Source organism: Eumetopias jubatus, unplaced genomic scaffold (genome assembly GCF_037043125.1).
Source record: "Eumetopias jubatus isolate StellerSeaLion01/CBP00866 unplaced genomic scaffold, mEumJub1_p1.0 scaffold_10, whole genome shotgun sequence".
Classification (NCBI taxonomy): Eukaryota; Metazoa; Chordata; class Mammalia; order Carnivora; family Otariidae; genus Eumetopias; species Eumetopias jubatus.
Genome location: NW_028274816.1, coordinates 52795632 through 52821701, shown reverse-complemented (window position 1 = coordinate 52821701; position 26070 = coordinate 52795632). Strand labels below are relative to the sequence as shown.

The 26070-nt window shown below is 49.5% G+C and overlaps 1 pseudogene across 1 annotated transcript; it reads right to left on the bottom strand.

The window, feature by feature from the left end:
* Positions 1-748: 748 nt before the first annotated feature.
* LOC148163236 (cell adhesion molecule CEACAM6-like) lies at positions 749-22640 on the bottom strand (annotated as a pseudogene). The gene is made up of 11 exons (XR_015769067.1): positions 22479-22640; positions 21200-21559; positions 17190-17468; positions 16542-16796; positions 16467-16468; positions 13714-13990; positions 12635-12755; positions 11606-11658; positions 11255-11286; positions 10776-10817; positions 749-10508 (listed from the first exon to the last, which is right to left on the bottom strand). The product of XR_015769067.1 is annotated as a cell adhesion molecule CEACAM6-like (transcript).
* Between the last annotated feature and the right edge of the window lie 3430 nt (positions 22641-26070).

Genomic DNA, 26070 nt, shown 5'->3' with positions numbered 1-26070 from the left:
TTACAGGGCCAGCGTTGGGCACGTGCTGGCCCCTTCCCATGCTGATGCCAATGCCCTGGATCCGCAGGGAAGAGGCTCCGAACCCAGGTGACACGGGGTGACATGCTTCCATTGTGTGGTTTCCCTCATGCATTTAACGAGTATTTGGGTATTTCTGACTTGTCAGGCCCTGGGCTGGGTCCTGGGAGCTCTATAGAGAACAGGACAGATGTGGGTCCTGGACTCTTGGGGTTTCCCTTGCAACAGGGCCACGGGCAGTCAGGAAATCATGGCACTGAGGAGTCAATTAGAATCAAGAGAAGGGTCAAGAAGGGAAAACGTCTGGTGCATCTGGAGCATGTCAGGGGGTCTTAGCTGATGCTGGGTCCCATGGAGCACTCCTGAGAAAGTGACCTGGGGCTGAGACTGGAAATGTGAGTGGAACTTCGCCCCTCATAGGACAGAGGGTGTGGAGGGACTAGCTGCCTATAGAGGGACAGTCTCAGGGGGCAGACACCCGGCTGGTTGGAGGAGCTTGAGGGGGTCCAGTGTGGGGATCATGGAGAGCCAGGAGGACTGAGACGGGGTGAGGCCGGGGAGGGTCAGACCCTGCTGGGCTGTGGGTGCTGAAAAAGGCGCCCAGGAGTAGAGCAGCTCTGCCGTCCTCTGGTGGACTTTGCAGGAAATCCTGACGAAAAAGCCCCTCTATCCAGTTGTATTATTTTTTTAAAAAATGTGTACTTGAAATAATATTTCATATATGGATATATAATTTTTAACCACTTTATTGAATTATAGTTGACATAGAAGTCACTGAACATATTGAAAGTATACAATTTAATACGTTTTGCCACGGGCATGCGGAGAAGTCATTCCTAGAGTCATTCCATGAAGATACTGAGTATGTCCCTTCCTCTCAAAAATCTCATGTCCTCTTTATTATTTTCATTCCACCCCCTCTGACCCTCCTTCCCCATGTTCCCATGAAACCTTACATTTGCTTCTGTTGCTATAGATTAGTGTGCATTTTTTCGGATTTTGAGAAGTGGAATCAAACACTATAATTTGGGGCCGGGGTTGACTTCTTTACTCAGTGTCATTTTTTTAACTTAACCCATTGTTCCATGTTATTGAAGTTTCAGTTTTTTTTCTTTTTTATCCCTTAGTTATATTACATTGGAAGGATGCAGAAAGTTGTTTGTTTTTAATTCATTCACTCATTTATGCACATTTCTGTTGTTTCCAACTCTGGGCGATTACAAGTACACCTGTCAGGAACTTTTGGGCAGGAGTCTTTGAAGCGGGCACGTGCTTTCATTTCTCTTGGGTAGAGTTCCACCCAGGAGTGCAGTGAGGGGATTGCTGAGGAGGCACGGGTTTAATTTTTTGAAAAACAGGCTACACTGTTTTCCAAAGGAGTTTTAATTGTAGTTTCTCACTAGCGACTTAGGAGAGTTCCAGTGGCCCCCCATCCTCAACAACACGTAATTTGGAAAGTCTTTTTAATATTTAGGCAGTCTACTGTATGTGAGGTGGCATCTCAGTGTGGTGTTTGTTTTTGTTTCGACTGTGATAACCGTTTTCATTTTCTTTTATCTTTTTTTAGTTTATTAACACTGCGTATGAAATCTCTTCATAGTGTTCCATTATATGTATGTGCTACATTTTCCTCAACCCTTCGTCTTTCAATGGACATTTAGGTTGTTTCCACATCTCGTCTACTGTGAATAGCGTTGCAATGAACACAGGTGTTGTAATAATCTCCTCAAGATCTTGATTTCAGTTCTTCCGGAGAAATACCCGGAAGTGGGATTGCTGGATCTTAGTGCAGTTGTATGTTTAATTTTTGAGGAAACTCCATACTGTTTTCAGAGTGGCCGTGCCAGGTTGCATTCTCTGCATCGGGTTGCTAGGGTTCCAGTTTCTCAACATCCTCACCAACACTTGTCTTTTTTTTTTTTTTTAATTAAAGGTTTTTATTTATTTATTTGACAGAGAGATAGAGAGAACCAAAGAGCACAAGCAGAGAGAATGGCAGAGGGAGAAGGAGATGCAGGCTCCCTGCTGAGCAGAGAGCCCAACACGGGGCTCGATCCCAGAATCCTGGGATCATGACCTGAACTGAAGGCAGACGTTTAACCGACTGAGCCACCCAGGTGCCTGTTTTTTTTTTTGGTTTTTGTTTTTTTAACAACAGCCATTCCAATAGGTGTGTGGTAATACCTCACTGTGGTTTTGATTTGCATTTCCCTTTTTCACATACCCGTTGGCCATTGGAGAAATGCCTGTTCAAGTCTTTAGCCCATTTAAAATCAGTTTATTTACGTTTTACTATCTGGTTGTAAGAGTTCCTTACATATGTTGGATATTAACCCCTTATCTGCTACATGGTTTGAAAATAGTCTCTCCCAGTTGGTAGGCTGCTTTTTCATTGTGTTGATGGTTTCCTTTGCTGTGCAGAAGCTTCTTAGTTTGAATATAGTCCCACTTGTTGGTTTTCATTTCTGTTGCCTGTACTTTTGGTATCATATTCATGAAGTCATTGCCCAGACCAGTGTCATCAAGCTTTTCCCCTATGCTTTCTTTTAGGAGTTTTATGGTTTGGGTCTTATACTTAAGTCGTACATCTATTTTGAGTTGATTTGTGTGTATTTGTAAAGTAAGTGCTGCATTTCATTCTTTGACCATGTGCATATCCACTTTTGCCAACATCGTTTGTTGAAGAGACTGCCCTTTCCCACTGTGATTCTGACACCCTTGTCAAAGATGCATTGACCCTATATAAATGCACGGATTTAGTTCTGGGCTCTCTGTTCTGTTCCATTGTTCTTTCTTTCTGTCAAGACTGTTACCTGACAGAGAACCAGTTCCGAACTCAGATTCGGCTGCTCATGCCTCATAAATCAACACTTGAGAGACAAGTGATGGTTGGTAAGGAAAGGTTGCTTTATTCAGGAAGCTGGCATGCTGAGAAGATGGTGGACTCATGTTTCAAAGACCATGTTCCCCATCCAGGGAGAGTAGGGTTGGAGGGTGCTTTAAAGGGGAAGGCATGAGAAGGGAAAGGGTGGCTCCATGCAGGAGAAGCAGGTGCCCAGGCGGTTAGTCATATATGGACACAACCCTGAAGAGCCTTGCTGACACCCAGGGCACGTATTTTCCAAAGTAGGCAGGCCTTATCTCCTGGGAAAGTTTGGTCCTACACTCCTTGAGGCCAGTAGTCTGCAAATCCTAAGGAAAGTAGGTTAGTTCTGCTACAGATCATGGGACGAAGGGGTGAACCCTTAAACCTGGTGGAGGGCTGTCACCATGGCATACCTATTTGATTACTGCAGATTTGTCATGTAGTTTGAAATCAGGAAGAGTGATGCCTCCAGCTTTGTTCTATTTGCCCAAGATTTCTTTGGCTATTGGCATATTTTGTGCTTCCATCCAAAATTTAGAATTGCTTTTTTCTCTCTCTCTGAAAAATGCCATTGGAATTTTGATGGGACTGCAGTGCATCTGTAGGTCATGTTGAGTAGTAGGTATATTTAACAGTATTAATTTTTCCAACCCATAGACAGGGGATATCTTTTCATTTATTTGCCTTTGCTTCAATTTCTTTCATCAGAGTCTCCTAGTTTTCAGTCTAAACTTCTTTCCCTTCCTGGGTTACAATTAGTCCAAATTATTTTATTGTTTCTTTTTTTTCTTTTCCTTTTTTTTTCAGAGAAGACTGATTTCTTTTACTCAGCTGTAAACAAGTTAGTTGCAACACAATTTCTTTTCCATGTGTAGAGCTCTCAATAGGTTTTTTTTTTAAGATTTTATTTATTTGAGAGAGAGAATGATAGAGAGAGCATGATTGGGGCTAGGGTCAGAGGGAGAAGCTGATTCCCTCCTGAGCAGGGAGCCTGATGTGGGACTCGATCCGGGGACTCCAGGATCATGACCTGAGCCGAAGGCAGTCGCTCAAACAATTGAGCCACCCAGGCGCTCTCAATAGGTTCTTAAACAGTAGGAAAACTTTTGCTGTTCAATTTTTTTTTTTCTTTTCTCTTTTTTTTTTTTTAAAGATTTTATTTATTTATTTGACAGAGAGAGACATAGTGAGAAAGGGAACACAAGCAGGGGCAGTGGGAGAGGGAGAAACAGGCTCTCCACAGAGCAGAGAGCCCAAAGCGGGGCTCGATCCCAGGACCCTGGGATCAGGACCTGAGCCGAAGGCAGATGCTTAACGACTGAGCCACCCAGGCACCCCTTGCTCTTCAATTTCATTGAGAATCTTCCACAGGAAGCATCCCAATAGAGTGAGAGTATCACGATGTTTCTGTCCCACTCTAAGTATACTATTTTAAAGTACAGTTGAAAAGTTAAATGTGTACAAATTCAGAGGTGTAAGAAACTTCAAGAGGTACAGAGTTGAGGAAGGTGAAGGCTGTGAATGTCCCTTTTCCTTTAACGCATCCTTTATTTTGCATTCTTCACACATAAGCAGCGGTTCCTGCTATTTCCTGGGCCAAAAAGAGCAGATGGTCCAAGGAATGGAATTTACTCTGGCATTCTCCTAGCTATGACGCCTTTGCAAAGCCAAATGGCAAGACACAATCAAGTGCATCTTTGGGCAGTACTCCAAAACTACAGGCTCTGGTTGCTTGGTGGTGGCAAATAGGGACCTTGATCTTGCTTCCTATGAGTAGAGACTCAAGCCATGGTGTCTTTGTGTTTGCTTCTCTTCTGGTTGAATGGACTCTGCTTATTCCTTGACCTGTGGGGGCTGGGGGTTACCTCCGAAGCAGCATCTTTGGTGTCCACAGAGCAGAGCTCCCTTGCCTCTGACCCTACAGACTGGACTACTCCCTGTCTCCCCGGTGCCTGCTTCCACCCCTCAGGGCCATGCCAGGGCAAAGCATTTCATTCTTTCTGATGCCATTGGAAATGGGATTCTTTTGTTTTCCAGGGAGTTTGCCATAGGGTCTTTGTTAGTGGATAGAAATGCACTGATTTCTGTAGATTGATGTTGCATCCGCCAGCATCCTTTTAGTTTTTAAAAGATTTTATTTATTTGACAGAGAGAGCAGGAGAACACAAGCAGGGGGAACAGTAGAGGGAGAGCAGGCTTCCCGCCAAGTAGGGAACCCGATGCGGGGCTCGATCTCAGGACCCCAGGATCGTGACCTGAGCCAAAGGCAGACAGATGTTTAAACAACTGAGCCACCCAGGTGCCCCCGCATCCTCCAGCTTCCTTAAATTATTTAGATCTGACAGTTTTTCATGGAGCCTTTGGAGTTTCACTATATAAGATCATGTCATTTGCAAACAGAAAATTCTACTTCTTTTCTGGCATGAATGCCTTTTATTTCTTTTTCTTGTGTAATTGCTGTAAGACTCTCAGTACTATGCTGAATAGCAGTGGTGAGGATGAGCACCCTTGTCATGTTTCTGGTTCTATAGAGAAGCTTTCAGCCTTTCACCACTGAGTATGATGTTAGCTGTGGGCTTGCCATAGACAGCTTTCCTTCCGTTGAGGAGCAACATGGTAGAGAGTTTTGTAATCCTCTAATTTCTGTATACAAAGTTGTCTTTGCACACACACACAAAAAAAAAATGCCCACTGAATAGAAAGGAGAGCACTCCTGAATGTTGGTGGGAATGTAAACCGGTGCAGCCACTCTGGAACACGGTAGGAAGGTTCCTCACAAAGTTAAAAATAGAAGTACCTAGTGATCCAGCAAATGCTCTCCTAGGTATTTACCCAGAGGATACAAAAATCCTAATTGAAAGGGATACACACACCCCGATGTTTATAGCAACATTATTTACAATCGCCAAACTATGGAAACAGCTCAAATATCCATCAGTTGATACATGGATAAAGACGATGTGGTGTATATATACAATGGAATATTTCTCAGCCACACAAAAAAAAAAATGAAATCTTTTCATTTGCAACAATGTGGGTGGAGCTAGAGTGTATTATGCCAAGTGAAATACGTCAGTCAGGGAAAGAGAAATACCCTTTGATTTCAGTCCTGTGGAATTGAAGAAACAAACCAAATTAGAATAGGGGGAAAAGAGAGAGAAAGAGAGAGGCAAACCAAGAAACAGACTCTTAACGATGAGAACAAGCTGATGGTTGCTAGACGGGAGGTGAGTGGGGGAACGAGTGAAATAGGGGATGGGGAGGAAGGAGGGCACTGGTTGTGATGAGCACCAGGTGTTTATGGAAGTGTTGAATCAGTATATTGTACGCCTAAACTAATATACCGCATGTTAACTAACTGGAATTTATTTTATTTTTAAATTTTATTTTTTTTATTTTTTTAAGATTTTTTTTATTTATTATTTGAGAGAGAGAGAATGAGAGACAGAGAGCACGAGAGGGAAGAGGGTCAGAGGGAGAAGCAGACTCCCTGCCGAGCAGGGAGCCTGATGCGGGACTCGATCCCGGGACTCCAGGATCATGACCTGAGCCGAAGGCAGTCGCTTAACCAACTGAGCCACCCAGGCACCCTTATTTTTTAAAGACTTTTTTTTTTTTGAGAGAGAGAGAGCGAGCGGGGAGGGGCAAGGGAGAGGATCTCCAGCAGACTCCCCACTGAGCACAGAGCCCTACATGGCACTTGATCCCATGACCCTGAGATCGGGACCCAACCTCCTCAGCCACCCAGGCACCCCAACTAACTGGAATTTAAAGAAAAACCTAAAAAAATGCCCACTGATCAATTTTTATGTCATGAAAATAGTTATATTGCATAAGGTCTAGACAAGTAGTTAGGATGTCCCTCTTAATATGATGCAAAAAAACCCAGGAAGCATTCTTGCCAAAAAAATATCACCTGAATCTCTGCAAGCTTTGAGCTTCATTTTTCAATTTATAGGAAATACATGATTTAGAGAAGCAAGTGAAATGACACCATAAGGAAACAAAGTCAGAATGTGGGCATCCTACAAGTCAAAACGTCTGGTCTGGTCTTTTCAAAGAGTGTATATCATGAAACAAGTTGAGGGGGTAGGACTGATACAGAACGAAGTGCTGTGCTTACTGAGTTTTCAAAAATTGAACACACCCATGTACCTAGCAGCTAGGTCGGGAAACAGAACATTGCTGGCACCCTAGAAATTCTTACCATCTTCCATTTATAAATTTTTTTAAAAAGTTAATTAATTTATTTGAGGAGGAGGAGGGGCAGGGGAAGAGGGAGAGAAATCCTCACGCCGACCGCTCACTGAGCACGGAGGCTGACACAGGATCAGTACCAGGACCGAGATCATGACCTGAGCCAAAATCAAGAGCCAGCCACTTAAACGACCAAGCCACACAGATGCCCCCCTCCCCCATTTATAAATTTCTAATATTGAACCTTTGCTTTCCTGGGACAATTGGAATTTAGTCACGGTGTACTGTCTTATTGTATATACTGTTGGAATTGGTTTGAGAATGTCGTGATTAACATTTTTGCCTCTCTGTTCATGAGTATGATTGGCCTGATATTTTCCTCTTTTTGCACTTTTGTTGTTGTTCCTATTTCAGTTTAAAGGTTATACGAACCCCAGAGTCAGTTGGGGACATAGTCTCTCGCTGTTCTATGGATGAATTTGTATAATTTTGAGACGATTTGTGTTGAAAGTTCTGTGGAACTCACTGATAAATCTTCAGAGCTGGAAATATTTTTCTCTTTCCTTGAAGTCTTTTCATATGGGAAATTTTAAATGTATACAAAAGAGAGTTTGTATACAAACATGTTATAATAGAGAGAATGGTACTGTGAACCCCCAAGTACTCATCTCCAGCTCCAAAGTATCAGCTCGTGATGAACCTTGTTGTTTCTCTTTCCCTTCTACTCCTCCACCGACCGGATTCAATATTAGAAATCATATACTTTTTTTTAAGATTTTATTTATTTATTTGAGAGAGAATGAGAGATAGAGAGCACGAGAGGGAAGAGGGTCAGAGGGAGAAGCAGACTCCCCGATAAGCAGGGAGCCCGATGTGAGACTCGATCTCGGGACTCCAGGATCATGACCCGAGCCGAAGGCAGTCACCTAACCAACTGAGCCATAAACTATTGTTTCTAAACACTTTTGTGTGTACTTCTAAAACATAAGGCCTCACCCCCAATAAAAAAAAAAGTCAAACTTAGAGAAACGTTACAAGACTATTAGAGGGAACTCCCATATACCTTTCATGCTTATTTATCAAAGTCACATTTGTATTCTGTCTGCATCGATGAAACTATATGCACGTGCATGCACACAAATCTTTTTCATTATATATATATATATATATGATTTTTTGATGTATCACTTGGAAGTTATAAGTATCTAATACTTCACCCTAACTCCTTCATCCCGTATCTCACCAGAACCGAGATTTTCTCCTATCTATCCACAGTATGATGAGCAAGCTCGCCCAGTTTGATACTCATACAACAATATAATCTAATATGAACTCTATATTTGCTTCCTATTACTGCTGTAACAAATTACCACAAAGACGGTGCTTTAAAAGCAACAGACATTTATTATCTTACAGTTCTGGAGGTCAGAAGTCCAACATGGGTTTCACTGGGCTAAAATAAAGATATTAGCGGGGCCGCATTCCTTTCTGGAGGTTCTGGGGGAGGATCAATTTTCTCGCCTTTTCCAGTTTCTGGAGCCTGCCCATACTCTTTGACTTGTGGTCTCTTAGCACTCAGCAGGGAGTCGGCTAGAGGATTCTCTCCCTCCCTCTCCCTCTGCTCCTTCCCCTGCTCATAAGCACACTCTGTTTCTCAAATAAATAAATAAATCTTAAAAAAAAAAAAAAAAGAAAGGATCTAACATTGGTGTCACTGGATACCAGAAGTAGAAAAAAAATATGGACTGAAAAGTGTCTGAAGAAATAATGGTCCAAGAAGGTGAGTGAACCCCAAACACGATAGGCAGTCACACTAAGGCACATGGCAAACTTGTGAAAACTAAACACAAGAGGAAAAAAAATCTTTAAAGAGCCACAGATGGGCACCTGGGTGGCTCAGTCGTTAAGCATCTGCCTTCGGCTCAGGTCAGGATCCCGGGGTCCTGGGATCGAGCCCTGCGTTGGGCTCCCTGCTCAGCAGGGAGGCTGCTTCTCCCTCTGCCTTTCCCCCTGGCTTGTGCTCTCTCTCTCTCTCACTCTGTCTCTCTGAAGTAAATAAATAAAATCTTTAAAAATAAATAAATAAAAAGAGCCAGAGAAACAACCCATTGCTTATTAAGGAACAATGATTTAAGCAAGTGATGGTAGGTTTTGTATCTGACAGCATGGAGGCCAGAAGGAAGTGGCAGGTTTTTCTAATCAACTACAAATCCTGTATCTGGCAAGATGATCCTCAGGAGGATCATGAGGGGCAACAAGGAAATTTTCTGATGAAGGATGAATATGAAAATTTGTTGCCAGCTGACCTACTCTTAAAGACTAGCCAAGGGAAAAGATGCCCAGTTCACCCTTCTCTGTGGTTGGTTTGATGCCCACAGCTACCTTCCTGGCTCATCTTCACGTGCTCGTCAGAGGCCCCATGTTCTGTGCTCCCGACACCCAAACCACATTTATAAACACTGGGAGTGTCTATAGCTTGGGTCCCTGAGCGATGTGAGGACCGCTGAGTTCCCTCATGGTTTGGCCACAGCTCTGGCGTTCTAGTTAGCGTGGTGCCAACATGTCCACACCACCCACCCCTTCCTCTATCCTGGGGGACTGGAGATGGGGGCTTGGTCAACTCAGAGGTAACATTTCCCTCTGTGACCCAGGAGAGAAGAGACCCAGAGCTTCAGGGGAATTTCTTTTCTCTTTTTCTTTTTTTACATTTATCATGATTATTTTTTAAGTAAACTCTGTGCCATACATGGGGCTCAAATTCATGACCCCAAGATCAAGAGTTGCATGCTTGGGGTGTCTGGGTGGCTCAGTTGGTTAAGCGTCTGACTTCGGCTCAGGACATGGTCCTGGGGTCCTTGGATGGAGCCCGACATCCAGCTCCCTGCTCAGTGGGGAGTCTGCATTTCTTCTCCCTTTGCTCCTCTCCCCTGCTCGCAATCTCTCTCCCTCTCCCTCAAATAAATAAATAAAACATTAAAAAAAAATACAGTAGCATGCTCTACTCACTGAGCCAGCCAGGTGCCCCTGGGGGAATTTCTGCTAAGAGAACTGACCATTCACAATAAAAGGGCCAAGGAGGGGATGAGTCCTTTTGATTCAGATCCTCTCAGATCATCCCTGGTAGGTCCGGGGTCAGGACACTTTTCCTGGGAACCCTCACTTCATGGGAAACGGGGGCCTTGTCCTGGGTTCAGGGAAGCCTGTAGGGGTCTCCAGAAATCAGGAGGGACCCGACCCTGGGTCCATGTCCCTGAATATCTTCAGGGCTTAGAGGGCTTCTCTGGCTCAGGCTGCAGCTCCTGACTCCACCTAGAGTCTGGGGTCTCAGGAGGGCCCTGGAAGGAGCAGTTCCCAGGGGAAACTAAGAAGCCATTTCTGCTCTGTGGTCGATCTGGCAGTAAATGTTTGTGTCAGGGTGTCGTAATTCCTGTAAAAGAAGAAGAGGCCTCTGAGCCACTGTCACCTTCCTGGAACGTATCTGGGTGACTTTCAAGTTCGAGGACCACCTGGGCTACTCTCTGGGAGCTTGGCTGTGTGGCAGGTGTCTGCCCCCGGCCCCTCCTTCCTCCCACAATGCCGTGTCCCTCTTGCTCTCTTGTTTCCTGAACTTGAAAACACAGCCAGGGGCAGTTAGGGCACAGATCTTTGGCCCCCTTGGGCTTTGGGGACCAGAGTAGTCATTGCAGACACTCACCTGGTAGATAGGAACGGCTGTGGTGGGGCTGGGCAGGGAGTCCTAAAGTGGACAGAATGAGTGTTGGTAGTCAGAAAGGGAGGGTCATTTCTCTATGGGAGTGACTGGTTCTGCCTCTAGAAATGCCTTCTCCAAACCTGCTGACACATTCTCCAGGCCCGACCACTGCCCACTGCACCCCTGCCCCATTCCTGTTAGCCCAGGACCCCTGACTGGTGCTCCCAGTGCCCACCCTGCCCCTGGCCCGCCTCCAGGATTCTCCTTTGGCCAGCTCAGGGGAGCAGGGAGAACTCAGGACACGCTGGGGGGTGGTACTGCCCCTGAAGAGCGTCCACTCCTGGCCAGAACAGGGCTTGCCTTGTCCTGGCTCCTCTGAGGGAAGCAGGGTCTGCTCTGTGCTGCTGAACTGCCTGGTTGCCCGCCTTGAGCCTGCACAGCCGGGACCCCAGTGGAATGAGGGGTGCAGGGGCCGGGCTTACCGGGGATGCGGAGCTGCTGGCTGAACCATGGCCTGGGGACAGAGACAGGAGTTAGCACCAGAGCTGTGAAGACGCTTGGGGCCACCCTCCAGGAGGGGACAGGTCCTCAGCTCTCAGAGAACAGGGAAGCAGGAGCACCTCCCAGGGACAGACCCACTGGCCATGTTAGGGCCCAATGGGGGTAAGGTGCTGACCTATGATCTGGATTCTACAAGTCAGGGAGTATGGCCAGCTGAGGTCCCCTGTGCAGGAGACCCAAAGGGTCAGAGGCCCTGGGGAGTGACTGGCAGATGGACAATGTGGGCAGGACTCTGGGGCTCCGGGTCCCACCCGCGCTGACGATGTACTCACGGGGGGTGGATGCTGGGCGCCAGAGCTCTCTGAGATCACGGCAGCCACTGGCCCTAGGAGAGATCAGGCTTCCATGTGAGGGGTGCAGGGAGAGGTCACAGCTTTGGTGTCAGAGCAGGGCACAAGGAGGATCCTCATTCCAGGCAGGGGTTACAGACCCCCTCTCTCCACCAGTGCTGTTTAGGAGAGGGAGGGCCCAGGAGAGGGGATTAGGAAAGGTCTTGGGAGCACTTCTGTCCTGGGCTCACAGGGGAAGCCCCACAGGCTGATGGGCTTCTAGGAGAAAGTGTCCTGAAAAGGGATGAAGGACCCAGGAAAGGAATCAGACATGTGGGTTTGCCTGAGTGGAAGGGTCAAGCCTGCAGCCATGTGTGCAGGACAGTTGGGGAGCCCCGGGTAAGCTGGATCCCTAAATGTGGTGCCCCTCCTGTGGCCAGACCCTCGCCCCCTCAGGCCAGAGGATGCTGAAATGTGACAGTGGCCCGTCCTCCATCTCCATCTGCCTGGGCAAGCGGCATAAGGACATCCCAGGACCTCCACCTGGCCGAACCCAGGTGTTCTGCTCTCACACAACAGGGACTGCGGTTCATGCATCTGCCATTTGGGGGATGACCCCACCTGGCCTGTCAGGATCTTCCACTCTCCTTTGCGTGACCCCGACCAGGACCGGCCTCAGGTCCTGAGGCTGCAACCGCCCCTCACAGGGCGTGTGGACTTAAATAAACCACGGGAGGTGCTCTTTACTGAGTATTTAGTCCTATGAGCACAGATGTAGTTTTGTCAATTGAATGCAGACAACCCTGAGGGGCTGTTCCCTAGTTGTCCCTAATGTAAAACTGAGGAAGCTGGGAAAGAAGCACCCTGGACAGCAGCTGGTGAGGAAGGAGCCAGAAGGAATGAGAGGGAAAATCCAGGGGGCAGTTGGGTGGCCTGGAAGAGCCAGCCCAGAATCCTAGGTCAGGGTGGGGTCCCCTCCTGGCCAGGGCTCAGCTGGGGGACAGGATCAGCTTGTGGGAAATGCCATCGTACCTTCCAGTCCTTGTGTGGAGCAGGAGACACCCCAGGGCGGCCTACAGTGCCAGTCCGACCAGGACCCCGACGGCAATGCCAATGATGGACCCCACAGGGAGACCTGTGGTGCTTCTTTCATCTGAAATAAGGAGAAAACGGGAGGGGAATGTGTCCTAAGTCAAATCTGTGGAAGCCAAGACAGGCCGTGGGGGAAGGGCCTGGTTAGGGAGGAAGGAAAGGCCACTGAGGTCTGGGTGATGTGTGTGTTGTCACCACGGTGACCCCACCCCCTTGAGCGCTGCATCATTTCTCTTCTTCATGGTGAAACCCTGGACTTGCTTCATTCTTCACATTGTCCCCCACCCCGGGGCCAGTGCCAGTGTGCTGTTCATTTTCCTCTCACATTATGCCTCTTCCCCTGGGTCTTCCTTTCCATCTCTATCAATGTTCTTAGAGGGAGGCCCTTACCTGTTCACTCAACACTTTAAAGAGAATAACATTAGCTGACTGCTTTCGAGGTTGGCCCTGTGCCAGGCACGTGGGAAATACTTTACGTTTATCTCATCTGCCACTTCCCTGTCCATGAGGGGGCCAGGTGTCATCCCCACTGTGCAAAATGAGCATCTGACTATGTAAAGGGCTTCAGTAAATCAGTGAAGGTCACCGAGCTGGAACGTAATCAGACAGCACTTAATCCCAAATCCCCGAGACTTAGCTAGTAACCAAAACCTTAATATCAAAAGGACAATAGCTGCTATATTTGATTGAGCCTGAATCTGTATATGATGCTGGCTCAGGATTTCATCTCATGAACTCATATTAACAACCCTCACAACAGCCCTAAGATCCAGCTGTTCTTTCCAGTTTTACAGATGAGGACACTGAGGCTCAGGAGGTTCAGCATCTTTCCAGAGTTCCAATAGCTGGTACACATCAGAACCAAGTGGTAACAAGATTAGTCTAATTCCAGGGATTTTATCCACATTGCCCTAGAGGCTCTGAAGGTGGCTCCTACCTCCTCCAGGCCTGCATCCATTTCACACCCCCTGCCAGTAGAATATACAGGGAAGGAGAGGGAGAGGTGGCGGTTCACTCACAGCTCACATCCAGCCTGATGGGGTCACTTTTGCTAGAACTGACTGGGTTGGAGATCTCACACTGAAAATTCCCAGCATACTTTCTCCTGACAAGGCATATGGTGAGGGTGCTGTTGTCCTGGGTCAGCTTCATTTTCTCCATGAGCTTTAGACTCTGGCCATTGAGGAACCACTGAATGGAGACCCCAGTGTTATTTGTGGAGCAGGTCAGGACCACAGAGTCCTTATGTTCTGTGACTGTGGTGTTGCTGGCAGGGACAGAGGGCTGGGCCACGGGCTCAGGGGAGAAACACAGGAAGTGATGGAATGAGAGTGGGCCTGGGCCCTGGGGCTACGCTCCTTCCTCTACGATCTCAGCCACTCTGAATTCCCAAGCAAGCTCTGTAAAGGTGCCTCAGAGGATGGCCCTGCTGTCTGCAGAAGGTGGAGTGTCTTTGTTCAGGTGACGTTCTGTAAGGAGAAGGCTGTACCTCCCCCTCTGATCCTCAAGTTCCCTTCTGGCCCTCAGTCCTGGGTCTGCTCTGCCTGGACATCTCTGTAGCATCAGCACCAGGAACCTCTTCTAAGGTCACATGTCCCGCATCCTCATCATCAGGTGAAATTTTTTATTCCCGTGGATTTCTGTGTGATTGTTTTCTTGAACATTTTGTGACTTTAAAAGATCATGTCTCATGCCTTATATACCTTTCCATGGATAGTGGGGGAGGAGGACTCGTAGCTCTTCTATCTTTGTGTCCAAGGCAGCTTCATGTAAAGTAGGGAAGGCATTCACATACTTACGATTTACTAGGGAATAAAAGCTGCCTGCACCATCTTCACAACTTTAGGAATCAAAGAGGTTTTTTTTTTTAAGACTTTATTTATTCTTTTGAGATGCTGAGATACAGAGAGAGAGAGAGAGAGCATGAGCGCGGGAGAGGCAGAGGGAGAGGGAGAGGTAGGCTCCCCGCAGAGCCAGGAGCCCGATGTAGGGCTCGATCCCAGGACCCTGGGATTACGACCTGAGCTGAAGTCAGACGCTTAACCATCTGAGCCACCCAGGCGCTGCAGGAATCAAAGAGTTTTTAATGTACAGGATTTCTCACTCTGAAGAAGACTTTTACTAGGAAACACCCACAGCTAGCATCACACTCCATGGTGAAACACTGGAAGTAGAAGACAAACATGCCACTTTTAGCACCGGTATTCAACACAGTACAGAAGTCCAGGCAAAAATAATTAGGAAGAAAAAAACCAGAGAATGCAATGAAATTGGAAAGGAATAAGTACAATTCTGTCTCTTTCCAGATGACGTGAAATTTTATGTACAAAACCCTAACGATCCCCACCCACCCCACAGAAACTGTTGAACTAATTAAGAATTCAACAAAGTTGTAGGATTCAAAAATCAACATACAAAAATCACTCTGTTTAAGAAAACAATTCCACTTACAATAACATTAAAAACAATAAAATACTTAGGAAAAAAGAGAACAAAATCTTAGTAATTACTTAATGAGTCAGCAGACTGTATATGGAAATCTATAAAACATTGCTGAAAGAAATTAAAGAGGACACAAATAAATGGAAAGACATCCCATGTTCATGGAAGATGGGACTTCATATTGGTGAGATGACAAAGCTACCCAAAGAGATCCACAGATTCAATGTAATCCCTATCAATTATTTTTAAGATTTTATTTTAAAGTAATCTGTATATCCAACATGGCACTCAAACCTACAACCCTGAAGTCAAGAGTCGCATGTTCAACCAGCTGAGCCAGCCAAGTGCCTCCCCATCAAATTCTGAAGGAATTATTTTTCAGAAATAGGAATTTCCAAAAATTTACATGGAATCAGGGGCCTCCAATACTTATTTTGAAAAAGAACAAAGTTGGAGGACTCCTACTTCCTGACTGAAAAGCTACATTAACCAATAATAATGGGGATCTGGTATAAAGACAGACATAGAGACCAATGAAATAGGATAGGCACCCCGGAAACAAACACTGGCGTATGGGGTTGAATGATTTTCAAGAAGGTTGTCATGACCATTCAATGGAGAAAAAAATCTATTCAACAAATGGTGTTGGGAACACTGGATATCCATGCGAATGAATGAAGTCGGACCTGACCTTCCACCACGTAGACCTTTGTACACCATGTACAAATGTTAGCGCAAAATAGACCAAACATCTAAACATAAGAGTCAAAACTATAAAAGCCTTAGAAGAAAATGTAATGCAAAAACTTACTGAAACTGGATTTCCCAGTGATTTCTTAGATATGACACCCAAAGCAGAGACAACAAAAGAAAAAAATAGATGAATTGGATTGCATCAAAATAGAAAACTGCCATTGTGTTGAGTAGAGCATAACATATAGAGTTGTCCAATCACTATGTGGTACACCTGAAACTAATGTCACGAGGTGTGTCAACTAAAGTTCACTTAAAAAAAAAAAAAAAAAGAGTGAGGGCAACCCATGGATTGGAAGGAAACATTTGCAAATCCTATCTGGTAAGAGATTAATATCCAGAATATATAAAGTACTCCTGCAATTCAACAACAAAAACAACTCGAACCTGAGGACCCTTTTTTCTTCCCTATTTGCAAAGCCCCATTTCATGCATGGGGCTTTCTGGAGCTGAGAACCCCCCTCACCACATTCCAGCTGGACCCAAGTTCTGCCATGAGAACTAAGGGTAGAAACCTCTGCAGACATCTAATGGGAGAGTTCAGGGACAGATTTGGGAGCAAATGGGAAATGACTACTTCTAGGCTCTTTGCTGAAAGCCAGACAGACCTTCACCACGGCGATCCACGCAGATGCTCCAGGGATCCACTTACCAGAGACTGTGATAGTCTTGACTGTGGTCTTATTGAGGCGAGTGCCAGAGTTATAGGCGAGGCAGGCATAGGATCCACTATCATTCGCTGTGATGTTGGGGATAAAGAGCTCCTGTGTGGATGACTGGGGCCTCCCATTGATAAACCAAGAATACTGTGCGGGCGGGTTAGAGGCTACATAGCAGGAGAGACTGAGGTTGGCCCCTGGATGGTAACAGGAGTCTGAGGGGGAAATGGTGGGAGCGTCCGGGCCATCTGGAGCAAACAGAATAAAGCCACAGGTGATATAATCTGACGGTAACCGAAGCTCCTGGTGTGTATTAGGGCCACAGGGTCCCTCTGAGCTGGGTCCCAACCTCATTTGCAAAAGTTCCAGTAAAATCCCCCTGCTTCACTGAGCCTGGGTCTGACACATTCACCCCTGTCTCCTCACAGGCTGGTGACCTTCTCAGGGAGGAACTGTCCATCCCCATCCAGTCTTGGCTTAGGCTGGGCCTGCCCAGGTTGGCCTGGGACAAGAAGCCATGGCCAGCCTGGGGGTCCAGCTGAGAGTCATGGATTCGGACCCCAGAAGGATGGATGGGCCTGGCCCACGGCATGTGGATTTGGGCTGGCAGCCCGAGCCAGGTAGGAAGGGAAGTTACTCACAGAGAACATTCAGGGTGAATGGGTCACTACGGCCGGCACTCCCTGGGTTCCGAGTTTCACACTCATAGGGTCCTGTGTCATTCCTTGTGACACGGCGTATAGTGAGAGTCCTGTTGTCCAGGGAGAGCACCAGCCTGGCGCTGGCCCGGAGGTTCTTCCTGTTTACTGACCACAAGTAGCTTGTGCTCAGAGTTTGAGGTCCACACGATATTACGACAGAATCCACATTCTCCACGGGGTCAGAGTTGTTGCTTGTGATGCTGGGTTTGGGTAACTCCCCTGTGCAGACAACAGAGACAACATTGCCCTGGGTGGTACCTGAGTCCTTCAAAGAATAAGGCAGGTCTGTGAAGCTCAAGACTAATGCAAGAGGATCTGAGCGCGCAGAGAACACAGGCCACCTGCTCTCCGTGTGAGAGCAAGCACAGGCCTTCTCAGGGCAAAGAAGCATCAGGGTTGGTTGTAGAAGACACAGGACAGGGAGCCAGAGACCACCCTGGGCCTCGGCTGGTTCTTCCCTGACCAACTGACTGTCTGACCAACCTCAGAGGCCTGACCTGGAAAGTGCAGGTGCTGAGGCCCTTTCTACGGCACAGACCTACACCACTCACCCTACAGGTATTCTCCCCTAGGCCTTGCTTTCCACGGTTGTCCTGGAGATGGGTAATGATGGGCCTTCCCAGAGCTCATAAGCCTGGAGAACCCTGGACAGCATGGCCTGGAAGCGGGTATTTGAGCAGAAGTAATACCAGGGGACACCAGGGCCAAGCCTGGAGGTCAGTCCAGCACTCAGGCCGCGGGGCCACGAAGTAGGTCAGTTCTGCCCAGGTGTTCCATGGTGACTGACCTGAGACAGTGGTGGAGCAGAGTCAAGACTAGAAATGCTCCAGAAAAGAGTGAGGGGGACAGGCAGGGCCTGGCTGGCTGTGGCAGAGAACTATGTGTTCTGCGCTCAGTCTTTAAAGTCTGTTTTCCCACTGCAGAGGCCAGTGAGGACCATGCTGGTCTCTACTGAAATACAAGTGGGTGTTTTCAAATGCAGAAGGGGTGACCGGTGGTAGGTGGGGGAGTGGGGGGGGAGGGCGTCTGGCCTTCATGCACCATTTGTAAACACAGTTATGAGATAGAAATTTGAGAAATTAAATCGTTTCCATATGTGAAAATCAATAATACCTGAAAAATCTAAGACCAGTTTCTAGAGGAATATCTCCCTAGGGAGCACTATAATGTTGTAGACCAAGTTCTGCAGTCCAACCACGATCACATGATGACCGAAGGAAGATGTTATAGTGGATTTGAAATCAGTGACTCCCTGGGTACAGAAGGACATGTGAGTCCTATTAAGAAGGAGAATTGAGGGGCACCTGGGTGGCTCAGTCGTTAAGCGTCTGCCTTCGGCTCAGGTCATTATCCCAGGGTCCTGGGATCAAGCCCCGCATCGGGCTCCCTGCTCAGGGGGAAGCCTGCTTCTCCCTCTCCCAACCCTCTGCTTGTGTTCCCTCTCTCGCTGTGTCTCTCATTGTCGGATAAATAAAATCTTAAAAAAAAAAAAAAAGAAAGCGAATTGATCGGGGAAAGTCTGAGGTGCCCCTGTTATATAAAGGGAGGAATGATACCAAATCAGTAGAAATGATATGTGTTATGTCAGTCAATTTAGGAAAGAAAGTCCCTGCCACCAATTTCTACAGCAAAATGGAAAGAAACCCAATGCTTGTATGAGGCTTTCTTTTGACCTCAGGAAACACAAGTTTGATCCAATTTACCCAAACTGGGCAGCATCTAAGTGAAAGGACAGGGACTGGTGGATCGCACCGTGTGAGAGGATCCCACCCTATGGTGAAGGTGTCCTCAGGAGCACCCACGTGCGTGTGAAACAGGCAGTGAAGCAGTCGGAAGGCGCAGGGTCTGGCCAGCCCCCCGGGGGAGGGTCTGGGGAACCCCTGGGAAGAACGAGAGCCTCACCAGGACGAGCACGTGAGTCAGGAGTAACAGGCATGAGATGAGCCCATGAGCTCCTGGGGACTGCAGACCTGCCCTCCTGCCTTTGACTCCCTGCTGGAGTCATGTAGGGAGGAGATCAAGGGGTCCCATGCCCTTGTCATGGGGTGTGTTCCACTCGTTGGCGTCACGGAGGGAAAGAGTCCTGGATGAGGGCCCAGTGACAGCTCGCTCTCCTGGTGACCTGGGGGAACTGGCTCCTGACGGAGCCCGGCAGAGGATGCCGCTCGGATTTCTGTGTCCTCTACTGCTGCCTGGGAGGGCGGGCCGGGCCACAGGTGTTAGCAGGACAATCCAGGGAAGGCTTAAGGGTTAGTAAAGGCGGCTGTGCAGAGCAGGGGTAGTCCCAGCTGGAAAGGAGCAGGAGGAGGAAGATGAGGGACAAGGTCGGAGCAGAGAGCCAGAAATGTCCCAGGCTGTGAGCAGTGAGGGTCACAAGGGACTTCACAGACTCCGGGCACTAAGAGCCCACAGCCGCCCCAGGGGCGGGATCCTCCCATGGCTGAGCAACAGCACAGTCCTCGTGAGACTCTCGGGCAGTGGCCTGAGGGGCTGGTGGTCAGAGGGACAGAACATGGGTCTCAGCCCCTGGAGGGACTGGGAACAGGTGTGGCCAGAACCTCCTAGAATTGTGCATCCAGGGTCCAGACTCTGAAGAGACTGGGAATCATTCATTCCTTCCTTCCCTCCTTCATGAAAGAGCAATTGAGTTGTTGGGCCCTGTGCCGGTTAGGGGTATGCAGTCGGGAGGAGAGGGCAGAGTCCTTTCCCTTACACTCCAGTGGGATGCCATCAGCACATCAGGAAACGATAAGTGATTCCAAGTCCGATGCAGGAGCTGTGGATTGGCCACCTGAGGGGAGGCCTGGGCATTCCCCAACTGACTCTGGTCATTGATGAATTTAGTTCTTGAGTAAAAACATTAATTTTCCATTTGCACTCACTTCCCAGCCCAGAAAATCTACCTTGAGCTATGTATTCCTAAGAAGAGAGGTGTGATCCACCAGCTGGTCCCAGGGTCCAGAGATGCCTGATAAGGCCCCTGACAGGTCTGTACCTGCAGACAGACCTTGTAGGATTGTGATCTGCCTGGGTGACTCTGATTCAATGTCTGCATCGCCCTGTGCCTCGGTTCCCCTCAATAAAATCAAGTAAATGGTCTCAGGCTTGCCGTGTTGTCTGTAATTAACCTTAAATCCTTCACCATTACCTGACCTAAGGCTTGGTATAGAGGAGTTGCCCAAATAAACACGTTACTTGCCTCCATGAGAGACGGCTCGCTCGGCCTGATCCCTGGTGTGGGAGTTGCTGCCAGGAGCATCTTCTCTCCTCTGTTCCTCCCTGGGGGCGCTGACCTTCTTCTGGGGTCTCCTATCCCGCAGGGCCATCAGACTGTGGCCCAGAGACCTTGCCTATCTCTGCTCTCCACCCCAAGTCTCATGTGAAAGATCAGGCTCTGCCCCTCCCCAGATGTGGCTCTTGGTGCCAAGCCCTCGCCGGTGACCAGCTCAGGAACCTCAGGACTCAGGCAGCCAGGGAATTGTTGCTCCCAGTCCCCCCTGACAGGAAGCCAAAACCCACGTCTGGAATGGGTCGTCAGGGTCACTGGAGTCAGGAGCCCTGAGACAGGGGTCTGGGCAGGGGCTTTCTGGGCTGAGCTCTGGTGGGGATCCCAGGGGCCCATTAGGCCTGACCCTGACTGAGCCCTGCAGAGTCTTTCTCAGGGTCATATGGAAGAGTCCAGTGTTTTGGACTGAATCTCTCTCCCTCTGCTGAGTTACTCCCATCAGAGTGGTCCTTCTGTTTGCTGCAAATGTGCTGTGGCTGGAATCCAGGAAGGGAATTCAGAGCTTAGGAAGTTTGTCTCCACTGTGTGTGTCCCACACTAAATGTTCCAACCCGATACAGGACATAAGGCAGAGGGGATGGAGGTGCAATCCAGCCCTGTGATCCTGTTGTGTGAAGTAGAACTCACCCCACCCAACACCAGAGGGGAGAGAGGAATTACTCACGGAATACGCGCAGCTGTCCTCTTCCTTGAACAACCTGTAAATTTTTCTTTATGATTTGTACGGTGTAGGATCCTGTGTCGTTCAGGGTGATGTTCTGGAACAGCAGGGATCCGTTGGGGTATATTGTCTCTCTGCCACTGTGCACAGGCCCTGCGGTAGTTACTTGTATGCCTACTACATATGATACAATTTGACGGCTGGGCTCTGCAGTTTCCCCTCGGAACCAGCCATAGCCTATACGATCCCCAGGCACATTGTTGACTCGTAGAAGAACGTTCTTCCCTTCAGCAACATCTGGCGGCACCGATTCCACAGTGACTTGGGCAGTGGTGGGCGGGTTCCAGAAGGTGAAGAGTGAGACTAGGAGGGAAGGGAGGAGACAGATCAGTGTTTGGACCTATGTGTTGGAGGGAAAGCTGGGGCCCTGGAGACAGAGCAGGTCCTAATCCCCCAGCTTCGCGGTGTGTGTCTTAGTGTGTGTGTGTGTGTGTGTGTGTGTGTGTGTGTGTGTCTGAGCGTGTGTGTGTGTGTGTGTGTGTGTGTGTGTGTGTGTGTGTCTCCTGTTGGTCAAGGTCAGCGGCATGACCACACTACTTCAGCGCCTCTGAACTTAATTTCCTCCGTTTTGAGCAGTCTTCCTCACATGTCTGTCGCTCACTGCCTCCCTGCCCTCGGATACCTGCTCCCACTCAGGGGGTCCTGGGGAGAGGCCTGCCCTGAGCGCCTCCTCTAAAGACCCTGTGTCTTTAGACACAGGAGAGACCTGCCCTGAGCGCCTCCTCTACAGACCCTCTGTCTTCATGATCTGACCTTCCCTGCTCTGTTCCCTTCCTGGTGCCTGTCAGTACCTGACATCACGTTCTAGACCTCTCTGCGTGTCTGTCTTCCTCCCCATGGAAGTGAGCTCGGGGAGGGCAGGGACTCCTCTGATCTGTGCTGTACCCCAGAGGTGGGGCCGGCTGCAAATACCCGGGGATGATTGAATGTGGCCCCAGGGCTCTCCAAGTCTGTCGTTTGTCTGTTAAGATCTCAGGTTGGTGGGAAGGGGCAGCGGTTAGGTTGTTGTTATCAGTTTCAGAATTCAGTCCTCAGTGATGAGTAACTTAGGAAACGGCCCTTGGCTCCCCACTTCCAGATCATAAGATTTTCCCGTTGCTGAGCCGGCTCCCCGGTCCTGCCCTGCTCCCCTGTCGCCTCTCAGAGCCCTGTCCTCCCCGGGAGACCCCAGCCAGCCTCTCTCCCATCCTCCCGCCCCCTCGCAGGGGATCATCCCTGTCACCTGCCAGCAGGAGCTCCTGCCAGGGGACGCGTCCTCCTCGGGGAGGGGCCGAGGGGGGCTCCATGGTGCCTGCTGCCCGGTCCGTCCCTCCCTCTGGGAGAAGAGCTTCTGCTCCAGAAACGCTCAGGAGCACTGCCGTCCTGTCCGGTCTGAGGCTAGCGGCCTCTGGGGGCAGGAGCGCTGGGCGAGGTCACGTGTGCCGGGGGCGGGGTCTCTCCAGGGCCCCTCCCTCCTGAGTCCCTTGCCCCCTTCTTCCCCTTTCATTTCTGTCTACATTGCACTTCCCTGGGAACTGCTGAGGCCTCTCCGTTCCAGCGGTGATTTCCCAGCATATGCGAGAGCGCGCACACGCCCTTGTTTGGACAAATACAAGCCTGTGGCGTTGGGTCCCGGTGACCCCCACAGCTCGGGGTGAAGGTGCAGGGTCAGCGTCCCCACAGCCCTCTCTCCCTCCCTGTGTGGCTTTCCCTTCACAGCAGGAGTCTGGGGGCTGCTTCAGGAACTCTTGTCACAGGGATGTCACCCCCACTGTGCACTGGAATCACCTGTGGAGCTTTATCAAGACTGTGGATGCCCAGGGGACACCCAGAAATGCTGCGTCAGCAGATGCCCAGCCAGGCTGAGAGCCCATGATGTGGGGGTGGGGCCGCCTCTCCGTCTCCTGAGCCCACGGAGGGTCTGCAGATGCTGTGAAAATGCAGATTCTGACTCAGCAGGTGTGGTGTGGACCCCAGAGTCTGCCTCTCACAAGCTCCCAGGTGATGCTGATCGTCCTGGCCCCGGAGAGCACACTCTGAATAGCAAGGCTGAGGGGGACCCGGTTTCCTTAGAAGATGGCCCTTCTCCCTACCCTGAATTGGTTCTGCTGAGTCTTGGCCTTGAGTCTGTTGGTACCACGCACAGAGCCCCAGGGTCCCCAAATCCAGGGGATTATTTCTGTTGTAACAGAGAATCCCAGCTGGGCACCTGTCTCCCCAGTGTTCTCACAGGTCTGGGGAGGTTGGACTGACACCTGGCAGCAAGGTCCCAGAGATGACTCTGGGCGTGAGAAAGGAGCAAGCCGGGTGATGACTGGTGAAGGACCCACGGCCCATCCCGGGTTGTGCCCCGCCCGGCCTCTGCTTCCAGGGACAGAGACCCAAGACCAGGTGTCTCAGGAACTCAGTTCCCAGGTGGGAAGGGGGTTTCCTGCGTGTCTTGGGAAGATCAGATGGCTGGGGCTCCTTGGAAGGTTTGGAGAAGACCCTCCCTCAGGGTCTGTTGGCTGAACTGTGGCCCAGAGAATGTCCATGTGCCCCTGAGCGTCCTAGGCAGCCTGTGTCTTCTGCCTGGGGGACTTTCCTGTGGTCCCCTTGCCTCCCCCATGGCTGGTGCCAGGCAGGGAATGGGGAGCTGTGCAGGGACCCCTGGCAGATCAGGGAGCTCCTACGGCTCTAGGTAGAGCGGGCAGGACAGAGCAGACATCTGGGAGGGACCTAGAAGTGTCTGTTGGAGAAAGGGATGGAAACCAGGTTCCTTCTCCACCTCCTTAGCCAAAGCCAGCTTCAGGGTTTAATGGCCTGTGTGTCGTCTGCATGTCCCTATGTTGCCCCCAGGAGGTGATGCTGGGGGCTGCAGCAGGGATGCTGACCAGGCTCCCAAGGATATGCCTGAGTCCTGGGCCGAGGTGAGGGACTGGTCAGCCCGGGTCCTGGTCCCTGTGGGTCCTAGACTGCCTGACTCCATCCCACGACAGGCTGAGTCCAGGGAGAGGTCAAGCAGTGTCCAGAAGATTCCTGATCCTGTCAGGAGAATTGTCCACCCAGAGGGAGGTGCTCCCTCAGGAGGAGCTCTCTGTCCTTGAGATTTCAAGGAATGACCTTGTAGGGGTCTCTTGAGACTTTGGGGAAAAGGCGCTACCCTGGGGTGCTGGGCACCACAATGCCCTGTCTCCCCATCACAGCACTGTGGGGGGATTGCATCCAAGTCCTCTGTGTCCCTGTCTCTGCTCTGCTGTGGTCTCCCCACAGGAACCAGGAGCTGGGGCGGCTCCACCCGGAGACTCAGCTGAGGGATCCCAGAGCTGCCTCTGTGAAAGGGGAGGAGACCCTCAGCTTCGGGGAAACAAAGGCAACTCCTGGGTTCTCCTGTGCCGTCTACCCAGGAAGCTCCGCTCATTCCCCACGACTCCTTGGGCTGTTGAGAAACCTTCAGGGAGACATAGCAGGTGTCCCCACAGACCAGGGGCCCTCAGGAAGAGGAGTCACCCCCTGATGTCTTTGGAGGGCAGGGTAGGGCTGTGAACTCCCCTGGTCGTAACTGCAGCTGGGCTGGTGATCCAGAATCTGTGGCAGGTCAGATCTCTGAGAGCAGAGGAAGGACACAGCTGCCCACCCAGGCCCTCGGAGGGGAGAGCAGTCAGTCACAGACAGAGATGGGAGGGAGTGTCATGTTCTGGGAATGAATGGGGGTCTGACCTCCAACTGGAGGAGGCCCCTGTCGTTCCTCCTGAATCTCGGAGGGGGAAAGGCCTGACAACCTTACAGGGCCAGCCTCGGGCACGTGCTGGCCCCCTCCCATGCTGATGCCAATGCCCTGGGTCCGCAGGGAAGAGGCTCCGAACCCAGGTGACACGGGGTGACATGCTTCCATTGTGTGGTTTCCCTCATGCATTTAACGAGTATTTGGGCATTTCTGACTTGTCAGGCCCTGGGCTGGGTCCTGGGAGCTCTATAGAGAACAGGACAGATGTGGGTCCTGGACTCTTGGGGTTTCCCTTGCAACAGGGCCACAGGCAGTCAGGAAATCATGGCACTGAGGAGTCAATTAGAATCAAGAGAAGGGTCAAGAAGGGAAAATGTCTGGTGCATCTGGAGCATGTCAGGGGGTCTTAGCTGATGCTGGGTCCCATGGAGCACTCCTGAGAAAGTGACCTGGGGCTGAGACTGGAAATGTGAGTGGAACTTCGCCCCTCATAGGACAGAGGGTGTGGAGGGACTAGCTGCCTATAGAGGGACAGTCTCAGGGGGCAGACACCCAGCTGGTCGGAGGAGCTTGAGGGGGTCCAGTGTGGGGATCCTGGAGAGCCAGGAGGGACGGGGTGAGGCCGGGGAGGGTCAGACCCTGCTGGGCTGTGGGTGCTGAAAAAGGCGCCCAGGAGTAGAGCAGCTCTGCCGCCCTCTGGTGGACTTTGCAGGAAATGCGGACGAAAAAGCCCCTCTATCCAGTTGTATTATTTTTTTAAAAAATGTGTACTTGAAATAATATTTCATATATGGATATATAATTTTTAACCACTTTATTGAATTACAGTTGACATAGAAGTCACTGAACATATTGAAAGTATACAATTTAATACGTTTTGCCACGGGCATGCGGAGAAGTCATTCCTAGAGTCATTCCATGAAGATACTGAATATGTCCCTTCCTCTCAAAAATCTCATGTCCTCTTTATTATTTTCATTCCACCCCCTCTGACCCTCCTTCCCCATGTTCCCATGAAACCTTACATTTGCTTCTGTTGCTATAGATTAGTGTGCATTTTTTCGGATTTTGAGAAGTGGAATCAAACACTATAATTTGGGGCCGGGGTTGACTTCTTTACTCAGTGTCA